This window comes from Nyctereutes procyonoides, unplaced genomic scaffold, assembly GCF_905146905.1.
Source record: "Nyctereutes procyonoides isolate TBG_1078 unplaced genomic scaffold, NYPRO_anot_genome, whole genome shotgun sequence".
Taxonomy (NCBI): Eukaryota; Metazoa; Chordata; class Mammalia; order Carnivora; family Canidae; genus Nyctereutes; species Nyctereutes procyonoides.
The window spans coordinates 42,940,822-42,956,619 of record NW_026575049.1 but is presented as its reverse complement, the minus strand read 5'-3'; the positions used below and the strand labels follow the sequence as shown (position 1 = coordinate 42,956,619).

The 15,798-nt window shown below is 50.5% G+C and overlaps 1 protein-coding gene across 2 annotated transcripts in view; it reads left to right on the top strand.

Moving 5' to 3' along the window:
* Window positions 1-3,340: 3,340 nt before the first annotated feature.
* NPAS2 (neuronal PAS domain protein 2) overlaps window positions 3,341-15,798 on the top strand; it is a 157,863-nt gene continuing 145,405 nt past the window's right edge. Inside the window, exon 1 of one of the 2 annotated variants that reach the window (XM_055328495.1) lies at window positions 3,341-3,403. The gene's annotated coding sequence lies outside the window, so the exon portion shown is untranslated. Of the gene's footprint in view, window positions 3,404-5,156; window positions 5,203-15,798 lie in introns of those variants that run through there. The other variant, XM_055328494.1, reaches the window with a different exon arrangement.

Here is a 15,798-nt window from a genome sequence, read left to right as displayed (position 1 = left end):
GACTTTAATTGGCTAAATGTTTTAAATTAGGGTAGGCCACAGATTCAACTTTTGTGATGGAAAAGAACTCCCAGTTAGGTTGCAAAACTGAATTGTTTCGTTGATCTTCAACGATCAGTATAACTGCAATTTAAAATGTTGATCTTCCTCTCCATAAATTTTGACTCTTTAAAAAATATCTGAGGTCCCTGGATACACCATTGCAGCATTCAATGAGTAAAGCCAAGTTCTTTTAAAGTACTGACTACATGAAACTTGAGAATTTCCCCAAATTGGCAATGTAATTTTGAAATGGTTCTTTGCCCATGCTGCCCATTTCAAATATTGTGGAGATTATGATCTAGTTTGACTTTGTTATCTAGTTGATGAAAAACTCTAGCATCAATGTCATCTCCTTCAAGAAGCCCACCCTGATTCCTTCCTTTGAACCCACATGGCATTTTTGTCTTTTGCCACTAGCCCTATCTGGCCACATTTTATCCTTGCCTCTGCCCTGTAAATCCTTCTTGTACTGAAACTACCATAAACTTTCCCTTGATCCCTCACAGGCCAAGCCCAGCCTGACTCACGGAAGCTGTCAACAAATGCCAATAAAAGGAACTGAACTGTCAAATGCATCGAAGGAACGGAAGGTAAACTTTCCACTTTGACTCTACATTTTGGAGGGAAAGGCACATTCTTCTGAGGACCCCGCCTCCCCGAGTCCTGATTGGATTCCATGCTGCAGACTCCCCTTCCCATTCTGGTCAGACAGATGTCCTACCCAGTAGGATTAACAGGAGATGAGATGGAGTCTGGAATGAGTGCAACAACCATATATATATACAACCATATATACATATATCTACATCGTCTCCATTATCAAAAGACAGAGACCACACATTTGGTAGGATATCCTCTGAGCAACAGGTAAAAACAGTAGCAAAAACATTTGTTGCTCTGCAGAACTACTTGATGCATTATTACTGTAGGTCACTACAAAAAGATGACCTAAGAATTGTTCAACTAGTTCCCAAAAGGGAGGAGGAGGGAGTTGGGATCTCTTTCAAAGCAAGAAAGGAAGGGAGGTGGCTTTAAAGTCCACACTGAATCAGGTTAAAGGCACATAACTTTATTCTTTAGTAGATATTGGGACCATGCTTTAAGAGCAGGGCAAAGCCTTCTTGCCTGAAGAAAAACAAAGCCAATAAATAAATAAATAACGTAATTAATTAAAGTAACTCTTTTTTTCCCCCTTTTGGAAAGGGAGGGACTTCAGAACCATCACGTGCCAAATGCCTCCTCCTCCTTGAAAAGCCCTCCAAGTCAGAAAAGCAAGCCTAAGAATAACGGCTTCTCTTAGGATGCTCAAAGTTCCTTGCAGCTGATTATTTTTCAAGAGGAGAATTAGACAAAAATAATACAAGTGGGAAATAAAGAGAATGACCTACTTTAGTTGGGGGGGGGGGAAGGAGCTCCGTGTGAGCGTTTTGATCTAATTGACGGTGTGGGGTTGCATGCCCAAATAAGGCGCTGTTGGTCGGGTCTGCGCGGGAAGAGGGCCTACCTTGAACTCGAGCGGGGAGAGGATAAAGCGAGGGCCCTGGAACTGAGTGGGCAGCGAACCCCAGCACACTGGCCCGGCTGGTGTTCGGGGGAAGTGCCCTAGGAGATTCCTTCTGGCCACAAAACCAAGTATGATGGACAAGGACTGGCGGGGGCGCCTTCCTTTCCAGGGCTACTTGCTGGCATGTGCGAGGGACCGAGGGTCGTCTGAAACGGCTGCCGGGTGCTCAGCCCTGCGCCAGGCGCTGTACTAGGGGGGTGTTAGGGAAAGGGTGACTTCCCGGGGGCGGGGCAGGGGCCCGCTCCCCTCCTCTGGGCCTCCCTCCGGGCGCCTCCACGCGGTGGCGGGAGGTCTGCGAGCCCAGGGCATCCCGGTCACCGCGTCGGGCCTCGGCGGGACGCGGGCCCCGGGCCCTTCCCCCCGCGCTGTCTCGGGGCCCCGCCGACTGCCAGACCGCCGCTCCCGGCCCCCGGCCCCCGGCCCCCGGGGACGGCTTCGGTGCTTCTGTCTCTGTTCGGCGTCGGTTGCGGGAGCCTCAGTGAAAGCCTCCCTGTTTGCTCGCGCGCGCGCCGCTCCAGCTTCTCCTTTTCTTGGATTCTCGCCTGTCTCCTCCCACAGAGGAAAAAAAAAAAAAAAAAGGTCACGTATGTTTGGAAAAATATGTAGGTCAGTGGAACATTTCCTGCACTGGTGCAAAAGGAGAGGAGGGCAGCGGGGGAGGGGAGGGAGAGGCCGCGCGGAGCTCCGAGGGCGCGCTCCCGGCCGCAGCCCCCACCCCGCGCGCTGCTGCCCGGGGGGCGGTGGGCGCTCAGCCGGAGCCTCTCCATCCTTGACCCATTTTCCCGACCGGCTACGTTCTCCTTGGAGGCAGCGCGGATTATTCCTCCCCAGCAGGCGCTGCGGTGCCCCCCGAGCAGCGCTCTCCGGCTTCTCCCCAGCCCCAGGGGCCCGGCCGCCCCCGCTCCTTGGGCATCTCGGGGGTCGCTGCGCGGAGACGCGCCTGTGCCGGGGATCGGAGTCCGCGCGCAGACCTGCCCCGCCGGGACGGCGTGGAGGCGACGGCCGTCGTGTGCTCGCCCCCCCCCCACGGGGCCGCGGGGTGGCAGCGGGCCCGGCGAGGGTCTGTCCTGGCCGCCCCCGGCGACAACTTGAACGGGACTTCGGCCGGCGGCCCCGCGCCCGCCCGCGGCCGCTCTCGGCCAGTTCACCTCCAAGCACGCACCCCCGCCGCCCGCCGCCCGCCGCCCGCGCCAGCCCGACCCCGCGCCCCCGGCCGGGCCCCGACCCCGCGCCCCCCGCGGCCCAGCAGAGGCGGCGGCCGCCCGCGCCGCCCAGGGGAGCTGGGGGGGTCCGGGGGCCGCAGCGCGCGAGTCCCAGGCCGGGTCAGGCCGAGGCCCGGCGTGCGCCCGGGAGAGACCCGGCAGCAGGAGCGGAGGGAAGGAGGAGGAGGCGAGGGAGGAGGAGGAGGAGGCGGCGGCGGGAGGCGGGAGGCGGGAGGCGGGAGGCGGGAGGAGGGCGGGGGAGGAGGAAGAGGCGGCGGCGGCTCTCCCCACCGGCTCTGCGTGCGGAAGAGTTTGCCGCGCGAGCAGCCGGCCTCCCGCAGGAGCCGAGGGACCCGCGCGCCGGCGGCCGGGCAGCAGCGGCCGCGCAGCTCCGAGACCCGCGGCCGCGGTGGCGGCGGCGGCGGCGGCGGCGGCGGCAGCGAGAGCAGCGCCTCCCGCCGCCGCCCGGGAGGAGCTCGCCGCGCCCGCTCGCCGCCTCGGCTCCCAGCGGCGGCGGCGGCGGCGGCGGCGGGAGGCGCGTCTCCCCGGCCCAGTCCGCGCCCGGCCCCGCGGGGTCGCCCCGGCCAGCTCCGAGGTAAGGGGCCGCGCCCGGGGACGCGGGGGGCCCGCGGCGGGAGTCCGCGCGCGCGGGTTCGCGGGACCCGGTCACCTGCTAGCCGGCGCGGCGGACGCGCGGGGCCGGGGGGGGGGGGCTCAGGCGCGGGGCTGCGCGGCGCGGGGGTCAGGGGCGCGGGACGGGGGTCCCCCCGCCCCCCCCCCCGGGGCCCGCCGCCCGGGACGCCGCAGCTGGCGGGACTGCAGGGGCGGCCGGGCTGGTGTGCTCCGTGTGCGCCGCGCCGTAGGCAGCGGGGGACGAGGCACCCCGAACCTCAGCCTTTGGGGGAGCTCAGAGGGTGCCGTCGGGGTGGACAGAGGCCAAGCCGAGGTAGCAGCCTGGAGGGCCGCCCGTGGCCTCCCCGAGCCCCACCGCTCGGCCTCTGGAAGAGGCGGGAGCGGGGAAGCCCGGGAGAGTGCGGCGTGCGCGCCCCGGGCGCGCGATCCCCCCGGGTCCCTGGGTCGGATTTGGCTCCGGGCCCGACCGGGAACCCAGCCTGCCCCCTGCACGTTTGGAGAACGCGTAGCCCGGCTCCTCGCTTCGCCTCGCCGCCGCTCCCCAGCTCGGATGCCAGCGCGTTGTTTTGGTAGGAGGCGTGCCCCCCCCCCCCCCCCCGCCCCGGGGCCGCCGAGGGAGCCCTACCTTTGACCTTTCCGTGCTGCTGCGCGGGGTCGTGCACCAGGGGGAGCGGGGCCAGGGGCCAGGGAGCTAAATTAAAACCCCCCCGCTCCTCTGCGTGCCGCTCCTTGACTGCTCAAGGTAAGAAAGTTTGTTTTCAGCCCTGTGATTCATAAATAATTAGTAACCAGCTTTGGAGATTAAGCAAGATGGAAACCTTAAAAATACACACACACTTGCAGAAAGTCTAAAAACTACCATGATTGTATCCAGGAGGCTTTAGTTCAAAAAGTTTAGAGCCCTGGGATTCAACAGGTGTTCAGAAGGGGTCCAAGAGGGGAGAGCCCCACGGTTTGTCTTCAGTACCTGCTGCTTTGGTATAGTGCCCCAAATTCATTAAATTGGTTGGCCTGTTTCTTTACAGGTAAAATATTGAGTAGTCGTTAACGTAATCAGCAAAGAGGAACTGGTCATTAGTGATCATTTAGAAACCAAACCTTCTTTTCCTTAATAGGAGGGTTTTCCCTGTTTGGACTTTCCAGACAATTGGCTCAAAAGCAGTTCCTGGCAAGATGTAGCCCTGTCCACGCCTCTGTCCTAAGACTAACTTAGTACCTGACCAGTGAATTGACCAACTGATTATGGCTTGCATGAAAGCAGAGCTGCCCTTCTTGGGTGGGAAGTGCCAGTTCAAGATTCAAGGGCAAGTACTAGGTCTTTCTGTCACAAAGATTTCCTTAAAGAGAAAGCTTAGCAAAAATAATCCCAAAATGTATTTTAAAATAACCCCCAAATAAATATAGCGTTTAAAGGTGTTATTCTGACTAGGGCCACTATTTTTTGCAAAAGCAGAAAATAAATTTTTAAAATCTGTGTTACATTACACAGCTAAGCCAGGACCCATAGAAGTATTGGCATTTCTCAGCAGTCTTCTTAAACACTTAGTTAGAAATAAAGTGTGCAACATAAAGACATTCAATACTTGTCTTCCATCTCCCAGAGCGATGCGGGAGTGTGGCTTAGAAGAATTGTAAATGTGCTGCTTTTAGCCATTTTCGTCTTGGAAATCGATGCTTCTATTTATTTGCTCATCTGTCCCACTGTGTGCAACAGCAGAATTGGTTATATCCTTACTACTCCCCAGAGTGACTCCTGCGGAGGTGAGAGAAGGGACTTCATTCTGGAGGAAATACGTTATTAATAAAACGTTGCCCCCCAAAGAGTTAAACGTGCCAAGAAAAGAACCAAGTGTGGCTTTATTAATTAGTGTGATGAAAAAAATTCCCTGATATGATGAGAGTGTTCAGATGGTGACAAAGAATTCATCTCTGTGTAGAAAATAATGATTGTTTTTAAGCACATTTGGTTCTTTTAGGAGTTTGGGTCCTTTTTCAACTATTTCTGGCTGCCTCATAATGAAAATGAAAAAAGTAATGAAAATGTTAAAAAAAAAATGACCCACATCATGTGATGCATGCCATTATTAAGTTGAATTTATCGTATTTTTTAAACTATCTTAACTCTTGGTAGTCTTTATAGCTGGCTCTTCACCCTGCCACTTGTTTCAAGTTACAAATTAGTGATTTGTTCAGATTAAAATAACACTGTATGCATATCTTTTTGATATCATCACCTGTATATGTTCATTTTTTTGAAGTCTTGCTTTTGAACCTTAAGAACCTGAAGAGCTAAAGTCCTTTTTCTTAACTGTTATTACTGCTATGTATCTTGTCCTTCACTTGAAAAGTCAGTTTCTCCATTGTGATCCGGACACTGATTGTCCCATGCGGATCCCGTGTAAGCGGTGACATCTCTTTCCCAAGAGAGGTCAAATTACAAGGTGTTGAAAATAGCCCAGTGACTCAGTATTCTTGGCTGCTTTACGCCGATGGATTAATTGGCTGCATCATAGAAGCATCTAATTGAGTTTCACATTTAAATAGTGGAAATGATATTTGATGCATTATTTGCTTACACAAATGTTTCATTAGCATGTTCCTGATCATCATTCTATTTGTAGCAAAGATGGGAGGTCAGGGACTGCCACGTTCATATTCCCCACCGCATCTCAGCCCTGTGAGGCCTTGTTCATAATAGATGCTCAACAAAGAGTGTAGGAAGTGAGCTGAGTTGTCGATGAGAGTTATCCAGAGGTTAGAAATTCGTGAATGCTAATGGAGTACTTAACTATGAGTAACTCAAGTTTAAATCTGATGATGGTGAATAATACCTTACAGCACTAAGTAAGGACTTACAGAATGTGAACACTTATTAAAAAGAATTTCTAAATGCAGGCATTAGCTAAGGCACTACTGTTGCTCGCTGAATTCTTGGACATTGGCGACCACTTGGCATTGTAAGCGAAGTCATCTTCTCGGCAAATTGCCTCCAAGATCACTTGAACTTCTATGGATCATAAAACAATGTGTGGTTTCCATCTGATGATGCAGAATAGAAAGGAGAGAGCTTAGCTTCTATGCTGGTGTGAAAAAAACGTGTATTAAAGAAGGTGAAGGTGCCAAAGATTGTGTCTCAAACTTCACAGTGCATGTGATTTCCTGGGGACCTTCCTAAATGCACAGGCTTACTCAGCACATCTGGGTTGGGAGCCAATATTCTGCATTTCTCACAAGCTCCTGATGCTGTGAAATGCCAGCAAAGTTCTGGAATACAGTTCATTCCGTTTAGCCTTTGTTTCCTGAGCACCTACTACATGATAGGCCCAGGTAATAGGAAAATAAAGAACATGGATCCTCTCTGCCCTTAAGGAGCGGACAAGATACGGACGAGAGAGAGAGAGAGAGAGACAGAAAGAGAGACTTTCTAGTCTGAAAATGAGTTCCTGGACCAGAGAAGGGCCCAGGAAAGGAGATTTTCTGGTAGGGCTTCCACATTGCTGACCTTGACCTCTAGCTAGTCTCCTTTGAATGGAAAGCTTTGTGATTTTGCAGAATGTAAAACGTGGATATTGAAATCAGACAGACCCGGCGTAGCAACTGGCACCCTGCTCGGCTACTGTGTGACTTGGAGCAACTTTTTTAATCTCTTTGAGCCTCAGCGCCCTGGTCAGAAAAATAGTGGGAATGCTGCTTCCCTGGTCAAGGTGGGAGGATTCCCAGTAAAGGACACATGTTAAGCTTAACAAAAGTGATTGTTTTTATTACTGTCGATGGGAAAGAGGGGGCTGGTAGGCAAGAGAAGAAGAGGTTCCTAAAATATTTTTTTTATGTAGCTCACCAATTAGACACTCGATTTGGCTCACCAACAAACCCAAGGTGTGCAGTAGAGAACCAGGCTGGGGCTGGAGGGTGAGCAGCTGCATAAGTTAATCAGATGCAAGACGGAATTATCCAGAGCATGCACATCTCCACCCTTCTCCTGCAGTGCCCTGGCTTCTGTTCAGCCATGGTGATAACCCTTCAAGCGGCATATTTACCTGAGGCTGTTCCTGGTGCTTAGCCTGTAGTTTCCACAGTTCAAAACCAACTGGTGTTCGTGCAGTCACTCCTTAAAAATATGGTTCAGAGGGAAGGGTAAGTACTTTCCTCTCTGAGGGGCCTTGGTGCATTCCGTGGCAAGGCACTTTTAAGGAAGGATTAAACCATCAGTGAGTCCTTTCCAGGAGTTACCTGAAATTAGTGCTGGATGTCAGAAATCATCAGGCAGGGGTTTTATACTTGATGCTCTGAGATGATTGTTTCCTCTTGACATCTGGGGAAGGTGGCTATTCCATAGCAGTGGTCTCTATAGCTCTGATCTTCAGAGGGGTCATCTGGGTGACACAAAATACTCCAACATTGCTCTACTTTCATATATATATATATGAAATATGTATGAAATTCCATTTATTATTTGCAAAGGAGACTTTACTGCCACCATTCCTGCTCCGTGCCTCCCTGCCTAAAATAAACCTTGAAAACCAAGTTGTCAAAGAATGCCAATGGGCGTTTTATGTGTGGGGGAAAGAAAAGTAGAGGAAAGATTGGAGCCAAGGAAGCCCTTGGGGGGGGGGTGGAGGGGTAACAAGGGAGAGAAAAGAGGGCAGCAAGCATCCAGAATAGAGGTCAGAGCAGTGGCAGGGCCAGAGGGTGGGAGGTGGGAGCCAGGGACCCAACTTTGTGGACTGCTGCCTTGTAGAAGGCCATAGAGGATTCTGTTCTTGGGTCTTTGAGGGTTAGCCAGACTTCCAGTAGGCACAAGCCTAAAGGAAGGCAAGTGACAGAGCTGAGAAGCCTCATTCTTCCCTCTTCTGAACCAAAAATGGCACTGCACAATTTCACAAAGGGTATTTGGGCCCCTTGAAAGTCAAACTATGGGAGAACAGGAGAATATATTTTAAACTATTATTTTTCTGTTACAAAAGTATATTTAATTATTGGAAAACATAGAACAAAATGAAGAACATAAAGATTACCTGCAAATCTCAAGGTGTATTTCCTTTTAGTCTTTTTTGTATGCATTACATATCTGTTTAATGTTAGATCTAAAAAATCTCAAGTGCCTGGCTGGCTGTCAGTTAGGTGTCTGACTTCTGCTCAGGTCATGATCTCAGGGGATCTAGCCCCAAGTCTGACTCCTGCTCAGTGGGGAGTCTGCTCATCCCTCTCCCCCTTCCCAATACCTCTCCTTCCCCACCCCCAAAGTGAATGCTCACTGTCTCTCAAATAAAATATTTTAAAAATATGATCTTGTAAAAAAGATATACATGATCTTGTAAATATTCAAATAATCTAGGCTATCTCTAGTAAAAAGATGCCCCTTGCATTGCAGCCTGTGCCCTGGTTGTGCCTGGCGGAAACCTGGTTTTGCTCCAGAGTCTACCGGGTTCCCACCTGTCTCAGGGCTAAATCCTGATTGGCCAAAGCTACCATGGCGGGCCAACTGTCCTCACCAGCGATGGCTCAGAGTGAGCATGTGGACTTCGTCCTGACCAATAAAGCATGATGGTGGGCCACTGGGAAGCTTCCCGGGCCCTTCAAATGAGGCAAGGTGGGGGAGGCAGCCTTCTTCTCCTGGCGGTGCAGTACCTGCATGTGGGCAGCGGTCAGCCCCCAGAGCAGGCGAGGCCGGGTCCCAGCTGACCTGCCAAAGAATGCAAAGGTGACGAATTGGCCCCCACAGTGCTCTTGACCTTCTGAATTAGGCAACAAGGAGTCTCTGCTTTGGGGTGTTTGGAAGATCCTGAAACTTTCCTGACCACTTAAAGCAGGTCAAGTTAGGTTTCTGTTAGTTGTAGCCAAAGGCATCCTAATTGACATACCCCATAGCTCTCCACGCTTCTCAGGAGATGAACCGTCGGGGAGTAGTCTGCTAGTCATTTTCCCGTGCACTCACATATATACCCATATATGTAGAGTTTTTTTATAAACAGAACTTACTCCATGCATTTTACATGGGACTTTTTGGGGTGTCATTTCTTACAGCCACTTTATTCTTTTTAAAGGCTACGTAGTCATACTCAAATGTACAATTTATTTAACCCGTTGTTAAACATTTATTGTGCTGTTTCCACTTCCTTCCTATTCTAGTCCATGTCTTAACTTCCTTGTCTATATATCTTCAGGTGCAGGCCAAGTTTTTCTAAGTCAAGCATGAGTAGGAGGAAATTCCTGAGTAAAGGGGCACACCTGTTGGTTGGGTAGATGTCACCAAATGGCTGACTCTGATCGCAGTCTCCATGCCCCTTCCCACCTGCCCACCCATGTCTGAACCAGCACCACGCATTACCAGTCTCTTGAATCTCTTTTCTGTGTTTTCACATGCCTGACATCATACCATATATACTCTTCCATTCTGGTTGTGTTTGCCTTACTCTAAACATAGGCATTGCCCTGTGTCATTAAACATTCCATGTAAACATAATTTTAATGGCTACATGATAGTTCATGATCATTTCTGGAGTGTGCCAGTGGTTTGTGAGGACACAAAAGAGAATAATTGAAGTTGAGGCTCTCTGTGAAAACTGGGTAGACATCATCAACCTTGCAGTCATCTTGAAAGAGTCCTGAAAATGGTATTAGGAGACATACCTTCAGTGATCTATTTTCAGGAAAACTCTGAGGACATGGCCTTCCAAACCCTCTCACCCAGTCAGATGGCAGGCTGCCCCAAGCATTTCTAAGAAGCTTTACTCTTTCTGGGATCTGTAGGGTTTATACCTTGACAGACATTCAGTCTCTGAATATACGGGAATCACTTAAATATTTTGTGAGAGGTACCAGGACAGCTCAGTCAGTTAAGCGCCCGACTCTTAGTTTCAGCTCAGGTTGTGATCTCAGGGTCATGAGATCAAGCCCCGCATTAGGCTCCACACTTAGCACAGAATCTGCTTGAGATTCTCTCTCCCTCTTCCTCTGTCTATGCCCCTCTTGCTCATGCTCTCTCTTTCTAAAATAAACAAATCTTTAAAAAAAAACAAATATTTTTTTTCATTGCCTGACATATAGCTGAAATGTAAGTTTGTTGTAGTCTTTCTAATTTTCCAGGCCTGCCAGAGAAGACAGGAAAGCAAATGGGATACGTGAAACTCATAAAAGATCTTCATCACATTTTTTTTTTCTCCTTAATTCAGAGAAGAAAATCTAACGTCTCTAAGAAGTTCCCCGGGAATGGGATAATTCCATTTCCAGTCTGGGGCCTGATCATTAGTCCTCTCTGTGGGCCTGCAGTCCTTTTGGGGTAGTTTCACTAATAGCCCATCGCAGTGAGATTCAGATCTGTTGTCAGTGGATAGAAAAGTCCAGTATTTTTTTGATTTCAGAGTGATATAGCTTCACTTTTCCCCTGTTCTGTTGTGCAAAGTTAAGAGCTCTTTAGAAATAGCACGATAGGTATACATATGGCAGTGTGATGCTCAGCCTGCCTGTTGACAGCCGTGGGGGGTGGCTAGAGAAGTGTTTCTGAGGAGGTGGGTGGAGGACAGGGAGGAGCCCATCCAAATTGCGCCTTTGCCACATCAACACTTTTCTTTGTGCCGTCTATGAAAGACGCGGCCTGCAGCGCAATCGTTGCCGAAGATGCCTGTTTTCTGGAGATCATGACCTAATGAAACTGAGGAGAATTGTAAAACCCCGGTTTTGGTGTGTGCTGGGGGCTGGAGTGGGGGCAGGCATGTCATGTGGAACATTACCGAGAACAGGACCACCTCAAGATCCAGAACAGAGATCACTGCTGAGCTCACCAAGGCTTTCATGGTCAGGGAGGATTTGATTTTTCTGGCTTCTCCTCCCTTCCCCTTCACAGCGATTGTCGGAGGGAGAGATGCCTGCACAGCAGATTTGCATGGCAGTTTTGAAGAGGTTTTATGATCTCTCGTTAGAGAACTTGTTTCTATTTCCAATCCTGTGTAGCCCTTGGCTGATGATCATCTCTTGGATTTATGGCTCAGGACAAACGGGTTTCATTTGAGGTAAGAAAGCTGCTTGTTTGGGAGCTGCTTCTGGGACTTTCCCACGCACTTACACTCTTGGCCTCTGACTCTCAGCTCCCTATCCTGAGTGGCCAGGTGGCTGCAGTCCACCTGGTCCTGGGATGACAGGAGCACTTGTCACACTTGTCGCAGAAGTGCTTCTGGAATTGATGGCTCACTCCCACACATGAGGTTTACCAACCAGAGGAGCTGGAGCTCGGTGTCTGCGGGTGGCAGGGAGAGACACAGCTCATAAAAAACCCTCCACCCATAGACTTTTCTTTTTTACTTTCATCGCCACCACTTTTGGAGAGGTGTCTGGGGAAGCACAGAACCCTTTGATTTAGAGTTCTACGGGGCCTTGATGAACACAGCCCTCTCCCTTACTTTATACATCCCATTCTTCCACCTTCTTTGCTGTCATTAACCACCACCCCCGCCAAGTGAGCCGACTCTTAGCTCCTGGCACCCTGCATCCCCCACTTGATCTCGAGTGAGCCATGGGCTATGCCTTGACAGGGCCCCAGCTGCCACTCTGTGTCGGTCTGGTCTTGGACATGGACACCAGAATCTCTGCCCTTGCTCATGTGTGTGTGTGTCACTCTCACAGCCAAGCCCAGGCTCAGGCTGTGTCCGTGAGCGCCCCTGTATCCCTGGCACCCCGGGGGGGGGGGGCAGGCGCATAAGTGTGCAAAACCTGCTGTGGAAGGGATGATGCAGGAACCTGTACCTGCTCCCTGCTGCCACACAACAGATGTGACCCCCTCAACAGTGTCTAAACATGACGGCGCCCAGCTCCCTCCTCAGGGCCTCAGAGCAACGTGTGTCTGCCTCCCCACCCGAGGACTACTCCTCAGTGATCTTGGCCTCCGAGTTCTTTAGAAACCTGCTCCAGACACTCACCTGGGAGGTTTCCTGGCACTTGCTCCTCCTCAGCTAGGGCCTGCTGCGGTGGCCACACAACTCTGGGGGTGCCATTCATTCCGGCCCCCCCCCCCAATCCATGTGCTGTGAAAGCAGCCAAGCTCAGGAGCCAGGTGCCTGGCTCTACTTTGTGCCACATGCGTTTGGATTCAGGCTGTTTGGTGCATGTGGAGTTATGCAGCAGGGAGAGTCACAGACTCTTCCAACTGTCCGGTGGGTTTCTTCTCTCTTTTATCTCCCGGGGACAGGGCGAGTGGCATTCTCTAAGCACACAATGGGACTGTTGTAGCTAACCCGCTCCGGAGACCTGCGGTGGCCCCTTACTGGCAAAGACCCGGGAAATAGTGGGGGTGCCTAACGAAAGAGACATCATGCTTAAATTTTTAAAAGAAGAACGGTTCCTTTTGTGTTCCCAGTTTCTGTGAAGTTGTGCTGTGTTTGCAGGGGTTAGCTGCTCCGCATGGGCAGCCGTTTAACCCCCTGCACAAGATCTCCTGTTTCTGCCTTGCCGTGTGTCTAAGTATGTTGCTCTGTTAGGCCGCGGAGTCTCATTTCTCGGTTTGTGCTGCTGGGGCTGGTATCATTAGGATGAACTTACTTGGGGCTATGTTTGTGTTTTCTAGCAGCTCGGGTTTGGCGGCTCTTGTGTATATTGGAGCCTGTTTATATGAGCTGTAAAAACACTCAGCCGCTTCCTCCGGTAGGGCAGCGTCGACCTATGACCTGACTTTAAATCATAGTATGTGATGTGCCAGCAAGCATTTTAAATGGTTTGATGAAGACAGCTTGTGGCCTGTAGCAGGAAGCCCTGGCACCCTGACATGGTCGCCATGGCCAAGTGACCTTGGCAAGTCACAGACACCCCAAAACTGAGTCTCTTCAACCATAAAAGAGAGGTATTAATACTAAGCAGTGAAAATTGAGAGGAGAGACTGTCCCTTACAATGAAAAGTACTGCCACTATTTTTATCACTCACTGCTGGGACTAGCTCATCCTCAGACTCCCCACACAGCCACCATTTCCACCAGTAAATGCCATCCTCAAGGTGATTTCTTTTTGAATGAAGTACCTGCTTTTTTTCTGACAAAGTGCATGCTAGCAATTAAAGACACAATATATCCCAGCATTCTCTTGAAAGCTAACGTCATGGGAAAAAGTGAAATACTCAAACTAAAGAAGCCAAACCCTTACAATGTCTTGGCCGATGCTTGGGGTTGCACACTTTGCTTTCAAAAGCTTTTGCCATTTACGGGAACAAAGTAGCCTGATAACCTTTTGTGTCTGAAAATTCAATCTAAATCTAATAGACTCCAGTTATTCCCATGGATTCTGAAATTTTATGGGATGTATGGGGCGTCTCACTGTGATAAGTGTGACATGTGCTATTTCTTACGACCTCTCGTTTTTTCTAAAGAGGGTTGGCCTACGGAATTAGGGCTCAGCTCTGACCACCCTGGAAGGATCCTGTCACTTTGCTCCTACATCACAGTCCCCTAAGGAGCAAGAAACACCTGACTTTCAGTGGAAATAGGAGTTTATTCTTTGAATTGCACATACACACACACACACACACCCTGATTCTGGTTAATAAGTTGCTTTTGCGATAGAAGGAAAGGACATGCAATGGACTGTATATTTGTGTCCTCTTAAAAATCATATGTTGAAACTCTAATCCCGATGTGATGGTATTAGGAGATTGGGCCTTTGGGAGGTGATTAGGTCATGAGGGTGGAGTCCTCATGAATGGGAGTCGTGTCCTTACAGGAAGAGGTTGGAGAGCTAGCTAGCCCTGTCTCCGCCGTGTGAGGACACAAGAGGAGGCCCCTATCCGCAACCAGGAGGAAGTTCCTCACCAGAACTGACAGTGCTGGCACCCTGTTCTTGGACTTCCAGCCTCCAGAACTGGGGGAAATAAATGTCTGTTGTTGAAGCCACTCAGTCTGTGGTAATTTGTTACAGTAGCCAGAACAGACGAAGATGGGACCTCAGTGATCACCCGGGACGGCATGGCTCATGTTTTCCAGATGAAAATGAGAGGTTCTGAGAGCCAAGGGGCCTCTCCCCACTCCCAGAACCCGCAGGTCCAGCAGCCAGGCAGGACTGGGGCCCATTCCCGAAGGTTCAGGGCTTTTCTTTCTCTGCTGAGACCTGAGCATGTTGCCTCTCAGGCTGCAATCCAGCCACTCTGCAAGAATGAGGCTCCCCCTGGCCTCAGCCAGCGCACTCACCACCCAGAAATCCTGGGAGGGAACACTGTGGTCCAAACGGCCAGCTACCCCCACGCACACACCATTGTCTTATCTCGCTGCGTGTGCTGCTCAGCTGCTCTTGGACATGAGCACAATAAGATAAGGAAGCCAGCACCCTGGGGCAGCCAGGAACAGGGAGAAACAAGCACAAGGCTGGACACAGACTGTCCACTTTCACTTCTGGAACCCACTCACTCTTGTAGGCACTGACATCCGACTTCCAGATAAACAGAATGAAAGCACAGAACTCACTCATGTCTGTGATGAAGAATGAAATGCCTGCGTATTTGAACAGCTTCTGGTGGGGCTTCTCATGTGTGGGGGCAGGGGCCACGGTGGGACTTCCCCACACCTCTGTTGTCCTCTAGCTTTGTCACTGCCATCACTCCTTGGCCATCCCGTTGTCATTTTTCCATAATAAATTAGGGCACAGGAAACATCTTTAGGTCTAGGGGTCAAGGAGGGGCTGCACTCACCTGGCACCATCAGGCACCTTAGCTCATTTGATTCGACAGCAACCTCTGGAGGGAGCATTTTGGTTTCCCATTTTACGTACAAGATACTAAGGCTCAGAAACGTTAAGGGACATGCATGGGGACACTCCAAGCAAGAACTTGATGAATGTAGCCCTTTAAAGAAGAACCAAAAATAGAACAGCTAGTTTTTGTTTACTTTTTCTGAAACGCCACTTCCAAGAAGATAGGATGTGTATAAAGCAGAGTGAGCATCTGAACGTGACTTCTGTAGCTTCTGCGCCGTCTCGAGCTGAGGTTACTGTGCAGGGCCTGGGTTCCTGCTGGGGTGAGAAAGCGCCCCGATTTGGTGTCTGTTTTTAACCCAGCCCTCAGGAGGAGGAGGCTGCGTGTCAAAGGCCGCAAGAGAGGCAAGCTGGCAGGAAAATCATTTTTAGGGCAAAATCATTATTCTGTTCCTTGCCGTCTTTTAGTAGCTAACCTGCTTTTCAAAATTATTTCTTTAGCTGTAATAAGGACTGTTAAATCAGGACACTCCTTACGTCTCTCCTCATTTTCTCTATAGTCAGATATATCTTTCTTCAGCTGAAAGCACCAGAGAAGTCGGGGGGGGGGGGAGGTGGGTGCCACATAGCACCACACTTGTGAAATATCGGTTCACCTGAGTGTCGTCAGCCCCTGAGACCTACAAAACCAGCAGC